Here is a 9,032-nt window from a genome sequence, read left to right as displayed (position 1 = left end):
CAATAAACGAAAATGTCTTGTATTTTTTATCCCACCCAGTGCTTCTGCACTTCTTCTGCCACCATGGAACGCCTTTAATAATAAAAGCTCGCAGTTACCCTGGAATTATGGGAGAACATGTTTCCCTATGTAGCAAAATCTATAGTTTATTGCTGCTGCCTTGAAATTTGTACACTTCTGAGATTTTCCCAGCTTTCTTAGTATAATAGGGTCCCTGTAGAAGCCTGTGCTTGCAAAGTGCTTTCCAGTTATTTACAATGAATTGTCCCAGTGGTAAATGTGACTCATCACCTCAACACTCTAATTCAGCAGCGGGGAAACACATAACCAAGTCATATCCAAGGTCAAAGTCAAATGAATAGAGGAGTCAGACATGAAACTAGTGACCCTGGCCCTGATTCTAGTTAGTTATGCCTCTGGCTCCTGGTCTCTTCCAAGATTTCTACATAGTTCCAAACCCTCCTCACTTTGCCAGATGTTTACCACATCTTTCAAGTGGAAGCAAGTCCTTTCAATTACTCTCACCAGGGGAAACCCACTCCACTTCTCTGAAGGAGAAATGGCTGAGCCAGTCCGTCTAAAATAAGAACTGACGTGATTTTTTTTGTCTGAATTCTGAAGCTGTTCTGACAGCATTTTCTTGTTGGCTGAGGTCCCACCAGTAATGAACTGGAATATAAAAACAAAGACGGTTCTCATGTTGTTCCCTAAGCAAAGAGGGCTAAGCATTGGCTGAGCACTGAAATGTCGGCATGTTTATCTGAGTCTTGAGCTTGACTTTTTCCTACCTAAATACTCCATCCAGCTCTTACCAGCATGCGAGCACACAAAAACTGTTTCCAGGTAAGCCACTTTCTATGATCATTTAACAGTTTCACCCGTGATATCTCCAGATTTTGTTTTCCCTTGATGAAATAAATGGGCAGCTGAAAATAAAATAGATAAAAATTACACTTAGAATGTAAGTACTATGACTTGTCTCTACTCCCAACTTCATTATCCAATTTCATGTCCATACTAGCATTTTAATGGTGCCACATTTGCGTAGTTTCTTTGAAATTTGCATAGTCTCATTAATTAAAGAATTGAGGAACATAAAAGGTGAGAGTAAAGAGATCATGCAAGAACAAAAACATAGCTCAAGACTCGGATATTTAATTACGTTTACCATTAAGGTATTCCTTCCTGCAGTGAGAAATCACTCCAGACCAGCCACTGTGGACCTAATCCAGCAAATAAAGCAGCAGCAAATAAAGCAGCAGCAAATAAAGGGCACCACATAATCTTTCCAGGTTTTCCCAATACCCGCAGAATTTGACACAGCAAACCTCAAACCCCAGAGCATTTCTCTGGAGAGATTTCCAGGTTAAACTGGGAACCACAAATAATTAGAGCAAGCTAACTCGTAGACGGTAGCTGCTCTGGCAAATTCACCACAAGGGCATTCCTTGGCATCCTTGGTGAGCTGGCCTCCAGGCAAAAGAGGCCAGGGGAAGAATCTCCACTCCCACATCAGCGTCTTCCCTCTCTCTTCCCCGCACTTTCTTCCCCAGCGCCCACCCACAAGATAGGGAAGAACCACAGAATTCTAGCCCTGATTGTTTCAAACTGGTTAAGGCATCATGGTCAACTGGAGCATGTCATGAGGCGGGAAGAGTATTTAGGCTAATATTTTACACTTTGTGCTTCTCTAGTTTAGCTGGGTTTTTTTCTCTATCCATTAAATCAAGGACAAAGCTTGAGTTAGGACAGGGCTCCAAAACTGTTATTTGCAGAAGAAAGGCATATAACATTGAAATGTAAGCAGACCGGGTGTAAGAAACACACTTCCTGCCCAATCTGGCTTTATTTTCTCACTTTTAATGGTGACATGGATATAAGAAATAGATTTTCTCTCTCTTTTTTCACCTTAACACTACCACATGAAAATAACAACCTATTCCAAGGCAGTGGTAAATGGTAGCTGACGCTAGGCCTCAGTGTTGGCAGTAAGACAGTGGAAACCAGGAGTGTGATATACCCTCTAAAAGGGTAGATGCTGTACCTCCAGCCCACTGCTGACACGCTGGAATTCATGGCCCAGGCTTTGCCAAACTGTCTGATGTTTCAAAAGAAGCCAGGGATCTGTACTTTTCCGTGTTGGCAACTTACTCTGTTTTTGTTGTTATTGTTGTTTTTGTTTTTTTAAGAAATGCTGTTCCAAGTTACATTGTGTGGGTTAAAAAACAAATTAATAAAACAGGAAACTTGTGCGCAACTTCTGCCTTCGGGTCTTGAGATCATAGTCAGATTGGCTCCTTAGCTTTTATTTCCCGTGAATCTCCACCTCACCCACTCAGCCTTCAACTTTCTTGCACAGCCCTCCACTTCCAACCCAGGCTTTTGGCAAAATCTAATCTCAGCACAAAACTCTGGAATCAACAAAGATAGTACTCGTTTACCTTCACATTTCTTGAGTAAGATTAACACTTAATAGGACATGTATTTTGAGAGCTTTTTCTCAATTGTGACAAGTGACGTGCCCTTACCTGTACACAATCTCCTGCCATGAATAACACTTTTCAATTAAAAAAAAAAATCCGTCCCTGCAAGGGCTCACATCTGTGGACATGAAACCAAGCAGTGCCAACTGGCCCACACTGAGCTGAGCCCCAGACACACAGAACACATCAGTTAAACAGGAAGAGCAAAAACTATTTCAGAGCCATAATACTGAAACTGTTCAAATCAGAGTATCATTCAGTATTACACATGGAAATACCCTTGGACACAGCTTACTTTAATCCACTCAGTTTACATTTGAAGAAACTGGGGCCCAAAGAAATTAGATGTGTGAGAAAGGTCAGACACCAAAAATCAGGAAACTGGAACTAGGACCCAAGTCTCCGGTTTCCACCTTCCATGTGGTTTCTGTTGTTAGCTGTTCGCTATTCTAACAGTACTGTCAGGTGACTGCAGAATGTATTCACCAAGTTAGAAATGAGCAAAAGGAAACCAACCCCTTGTTGATCCTACTTATAAATTTTGGTCTCTATTCTCAGATGCTAGGATGGCATGTTGCATAGCTCCAGACGAAGCAACTACTGTGCTATTATTTTTTTTAATTTGTGTTCGCTTAGTAGAGAATCAGGGCTTCCTATTAATCACGTGGCTTCTTAGTCTGTGATGACCAGGGTCCACAGTGCAAAAGAGCAGTGTACAAATGAACACAACACCTCATGATGCTTCCATATACCCTTTTTCCCTGAAATTACAGTCAGGAAATGCGAGTACACAATTTGCTATTTCCTATAAGGCAGACTCTGATTGGAGGCAGGAGTGGTTCTTTGCAGTCATTGTTTCCAGCCCTTAAGATTCTGGAGTGGATTTGGCCCCCAAAGTATCTTGGCTTATGAAAAGAGGTTCTATCTTGGAATTTCCATAGCAGGACAGCATGGTGCTGTAGGAAAAGCAGTGGGACCCCACCCAGCAGCAAAGAGTGGTAATGAGCATGTCCACGCTGGGGTTCGATTTTCTCCTCTGTGAAGTGATAGGATTAAACAAGATTACTCTTGAGTCGCCTTCTAGTTTCAATATCTGCTGCTTCTTGTACCACGGCCGGGGCCTAACAACTTGAGATTTTCTGATGAAAACACATACACATAATTGACATCTTTAAGACTGGCATATTGTATAGGGTTACTTGTTTAAGTAGGCAAGAGCACATCTCAACCTGATATAAAGTATTTGGCTTTGTCGTTTTTGCTGTTGCTGTGGCTACTGCATGTTGGAATATTTTTTGATATTGTCTTTAAATTCCAGATACTTGTTTACAAACTTTTGGGGGTGTCTGCCTTTATAGTCTGATGATTTCTTAAAAACACACACACATCTAAGACTTTTTTTTTTTACTTTAATCTTTTAGGAGACCTGGACGCGAGAGGAAGGGAAACACTTGCGATTTCTTGGCTTTTGTCTTAACAAGGAAACATTTTTCATTTTTTTTAAGTCTCTGACTTTTTCAAAATAAACATCACAGGAAAGAAAGGAAATTGTGGCGGAGACACTAAAAAGTCCATACACTGCATTTCCACCCGTCCTCTCAACGTTTCCACATCTTAAGATGCTTCTTTAACAATGAGGTGAAGATTGATGCTTTTCAGGATAATGAAGCATGGAACAACCTTAAAGACATACAGTTGTTTTTTTCAGCTTCCTCTCTGCATGGGCCAGGATATTGGAGAAAATCAGCAGATTTCCAAGTGTTAATGTTCAACCAGGTACAGTAATGGGTATAAAGCACAGACGACAAGACAGATTCGTTTGACAGATCCACCACTGCAGCCTATTGAAGTTGGCATGTACTAGCCTTGTACGTTGCCTTGTCTAATTAGCTGCTGAGCTGTCCCCTGGCTCCTCGCTCCTGATGGAAACGTAGCGGGAAAACTCCTGTCACCAGGCATGATGAAGTAGTGCTTGATTGTGCTACACGATGTCCTGTGGCTGCAGTCCAGACTGCTTCAACTAATCATCAACCTTGCAGATTCCAGGGCTTGTCTACCAGGGCAGGAGCTTTGCAAAAGTCAGCACGAATGATCTGTAGCTGCAAAAAGGATATAAGGAATTGCTTTGTTTATATATATTTTTAAAAGACTACAATAGACAGCCTCATGAGTGAGCCTGAGAAACAGGAGACCAGTTTTATGTCAAGGCACCTCATAGCATCACCAGAAGAAAAGAGAAGCACAAGCATTGACCGTCTGCATATGGCCAGGTCTGTCACCAACTTCAAACTAAAATTTTGGTTATTTTATGACTATGGAACTATTCAGTTAGCTCCTCACTTTCTTCCCTTGGATAAGAATCTGCCTCCCAGCTGCACCAAAAAGTTGCAACTCTGTGCTTTTGGACAAATTACTTGTCCTCTCTAAGTCACAGCCTTCCCATCTGTAAGCTGTTTTATAAGGTTGTTGTGAGTAACTTTTATTAAAGTGCTTAGAACAATGCCTGACACATAGTAAGGGCTCATTAATGTTAGCTGCTAGAATTATTATTTATTATTTTTAATCCATTGTTCTAAAAGTAAATGTAGTAAAAAAACATCTGTTAATAAGCATTGTCTATACAGTGTACATTCTAAAGTTAACCACAGGTCTCAAATGATAGTTGAATCCAACTCGAATCTTATTTAGAGGGTTGTGGTAACAAGTTGTTAGGCCCTGGCTGGTAGCTCAGTTGGTCAGAGTGTCAACCCGATGTGTCAAAGTTCTCGGGTTCAATCCTCAGTCGAGGCACATGCAAGAAGCAACCAAATGAATCATGGATGGGTGGAACCAGACCTCAATCTTTCTCTCTCTCTCAAATAACCAAAATTAAAAAAAATGTTTTTAAGTTGTCAAGTCTTCCCATGCAGCTTTTGTAGGTGGCTGTAAGAGGAGGAGGCTGTCCCTTTCTCTTTTGGGTGGTTAGCATTCCCATACCTTGGTGATGAAAAGGGCCATTCCAAACCATGTTTTCAAGGACTAAAGCATATGCTCACTATGGGTAAAAATAGATGTGAGTGTTCACACTTAAAATGTTGAGTGTCTGTCACTAGGACACAATTATAACTAATCTCAGAAGAATTACACTCTGTTACAACATAACTGTTAACTCAGAAAACAGAAAGAAAGCATGTAAAATTTGGACGGAGACACGACCAGTCAGGCCTAACCCACCCCAGCTCCTGTGTTCCGAGTGGGAAACCTGAAGTGCAGAGTGCTGACTTGCTCATCTGTGTCAGAACCAGACTTCACTCACACTCACACTCACACACACACACACACACACACACACACACACGTTGAATCAGGGGCTCACATCCTCTGTATACATAGGTGAGTTTCCCCTTTGAATATGCTCAGAAGAGGTCAACTCTAGTGAGCCTATCTGAGGCTCAGACTGAGGTTTTCCTTCAGTTCATCTCTATCTGAAGGAGATTTCCTAAAATGGAGGGTGATATGAAAGCACAGACATTATTTTATAGAACAAAATAATAGGTAAAACAAGGCATGTCCAGTTTTTAAAAAGAAGAGTCACATATATGTGTGCATGAATATATATGTATACATATGTGTGTATATACATGTGAAAAGATACTCAAGACATATTTTAAGTGATAAAATAAGATGCCAAACAGTCTGTAGAATATCCCATACACAATTCATAGAAGTGTGTGTTTATACTTGCACGTGGTGCGTGGAAAAAAACCTGGAACAGTGCACCAAATTGTTAGCGACCCTCCGGGGAAGGGAATGAGACTGAGGAGACCATAACATGTAGAAGGCACAAGAACACTCTTATCCTTTAGTCTACCTACTTCAGCATTATTCATACATTTTACAGCTCTAATTTTTCACAAGTGTTACTTGTGTACTTATAACCTTGTTTAATAAATGTATTTCAATATATTGGCTATGTCTATTACCATCGAAAACATCCCCAAAGCTTAAAGCTTTTGCCCAATCTGCTATAACAAAAGGGAACATTTGGCCTGTGAAGTTAACCTAGGGCCCCTCTGGTCTCACACCAAGGCGCCGTGTGACAAAAGTGCATCTCTGCTCTGGGCCAATGATAACGTGCAAATCCTGATTTGACCATTAGTTGTGTCAGTAAATACAAATACTCTCTTATGATTTTCATTAAGTTTCTAAAGCATTTTAGAAAGAGTATATTAAAAATAGAAATACATCAGTACACTGTAGTTTTTATGAATGCACACAAGATAAAATATCCTCTTTGACTTGTGCAGACAAATTGTATTATTTTAAGAATTAATCATAGTCATGCTTTTCACTCAGGAAACTCAGGATAACTTTATTCCTCACACCCCATGGTCAGTACAATAACCAGCAGCATAATAAATATCAAGCTGTATTAATCCTTCTTAGCAAAAATTATCTACTAATTGTAGTTTTACTTTTCTCTAGGAAATGGTAAATTATGTTGCATTAAGAAATGCATATTGGATAGTCCTTATATTTGAATGTCTGTTTTAAAGTTCTTAAATTTTAGTTTAGTATTTTCTGTAAAGCAGTAATAAAAGACCCAAACTATTGTGTTGCTTATGTAGGAAAATCATCAGAGAACACGACTGAACCTCCGCGTGCCCTAATAATGACTAGGTAGCCGTCATTTTTAAAAACAATGTCACAAAAGCTATTTCGATGCTGTCATGCTTAAGAATAATTAGTTTCCATCAAAGCAACAGATTATCTGTTCATGTTGTCCACTGGGTCATTACAATGAACAACCAATACAGATAAATGATATCTAATCTTTTCTGCTCTTCTATTGGGCTGATGGATGGTTATAACATCTCCAATATTATAAGGCAGAAAAATTATGCTGACATTTAGAAGCAAAAGCACAGAAAGATAAAACTAAGTACAAGGCATGCCCAACACTATTGGGGAAGAAAGAAATATCTAAAGACAAATAGAACTGAGAACAGAATGGCAATTAGGCCAAAGGAGAATTATGGGGGAGAGTAACTATACCTTGTGGGTGGCAGGCAGCTCAATTAATTATATAACTAGAAGGGGGAACCCGAGCATTTCTGTAAGACACATTATTAAAAGGAATATTGACTTAAGCATCTTTTAAATTTTATGCCCTAAAAGAAGACAAAAGGGTTTCCCTAGTATTGATCTGCTCCGGAATTCAGTTGACTTTAAGGAATCATACCATGAGAAATGGCTGAGCAGCAAATAAGATTAAGCAGGAAGGGCAATCACTTACACCTCACATTTACCAGGTTTAGTGGATTGCAGCTGTTCCATGTCACTCCGGGTCCACGTTGTATTCATCAGGTAGAGTGGGCACGGAACTCTTTAGCTTGCCCTACATATGAAACAGCAATTGGAGACTGTACCTTCGGTTCTCTTCATTAACTTGTATCATTTACTAAAAAACTATAAAATGAAGATGGCTTACGCTGAGAATCAAGACAAAAGCCATCTTTAGGTGATGTTTCAGAGATTTAGACAATACATAGTGTCACAGCTGTTTTGGCCTTAAACAGTGTCAATTCCAATCTCTACTTTAGGCTGAAATAAGGAAACTTTTTAGCTCAGTGAGTGTTAATATAAATAAGCCTCTACTTAGCCCCAGCCGGTGTGGCTCCGTGGATTGAGGGCAGACCTGCGAACCAAAGCATTGCCAGTTGATTCCCAGTCAGAACTCATGCCTGGTTGCTGGCCAGGTCTCCAGTCGGGGGTGCGCAAGAGGCGACCACACGCTGATGTTCCCCCTCTTTCTCCTTCCCTTCCCCTCTCTCTAAAAATAAATATATAAAATCTTTAAGAAAAAGCCCCTACTTGGAAAATTCCATTCAGTGTCACCATCTGAAAATCAAATTTTCCAAGAATGCATTATATTCTTTCTATTAAAAGACAAAAACAAACAAGCAACAAAAACAAACCCAACAAAACAAAACTATGCTCTCTCTAGCCCTGCCCAGTGTGACTCAGTTGCTTGGAGTGTTGTCCCATAACTGAAAGGTTTCAGGTTCCGTTCCAGGTCAGGACACACACCTGTGGGTTCAGTCTGCATGTTGGGCATGTGTGATCCCCAGTCTGGGTGCATGCAGAAAGCAACCAATCGATGCTTCTCTCTCCCATCGATGTTTTTCTCTCTCCATTCCATTCTCTCTCAAAAGCAAAAAAAAAAGGCCATGAAAAAAATGTCCTTGGGTGAAGAAAAAAAACACCTATGCTCTCTCTAAAAGCAATGAGCAATCCTGGATTGCACCCTGGAACAGAAAAAGGAGGTTTGTGGAAAAGCTGAGAGAATACACATAGAGTCCACAGTTTAGTTAATAGTGTTGTATTAATTAATGCTAAGATGTTAGTTTTGGTAAATTTGCCATGGTTATGGAAGATGTCAACATTAGAGGACATTGAGAGAAGATATACAGGAACATTCCGTACCATCTTTACAACCCTTCTCTAAATCTAAAAATATTTCAAAATACAAGGCAAAAAATACATACACTCCAGGGAACCAATCCCCCT

The 9,032-nt window shown here is 40.1% G+C and overlaps 1 long non-coding RNA gene across 1 annotated transcript; it reads right to left on the bottom strand.

Moving 5' to 3' along the window:
• Nucleotides 1–3,330: 3,330 nt before the first annotated feature.
• LOC118998493 (uncharacterized) lies at nt 3,331–8,167 on the bottom strand. Its single transcript, XR_005068867.1, has 2 exons — nt 5,839–8,167; nt 3,331–4,582 (listed from the first exon to the last, which is right to left on the bottom strand). It is a non-coding gene; the product is annotated as an uncharacterized LOC118998493 (long non-coding RNA).
• Between the last annotated feature and the right edge of the window lie 865 nt (nt 8,168–9,032).

Source organism: Sturnira hondurensis, unplaced genomic scaffold, assembly GCF_014824575.4.
Source record: "Sturnira hondurensis isolate 20B ecotype Veracruz unplaced genomic scaffold, ASM1482457v3 Scaffold0014302, whole genome shotgun sequence".
NCBI classification, from domain to species: Eukaryota; Metazoa; Chordata; class Mammalia; order Chiroptera; family Phyllostomidae; genus Sturnira; species Sturnira hondurensis.
The sequence above is the reverse complement of the archived record's forward strand: the minus strand, read 5'-3'. Positions and strand labels throughout refer to the sequence as shown.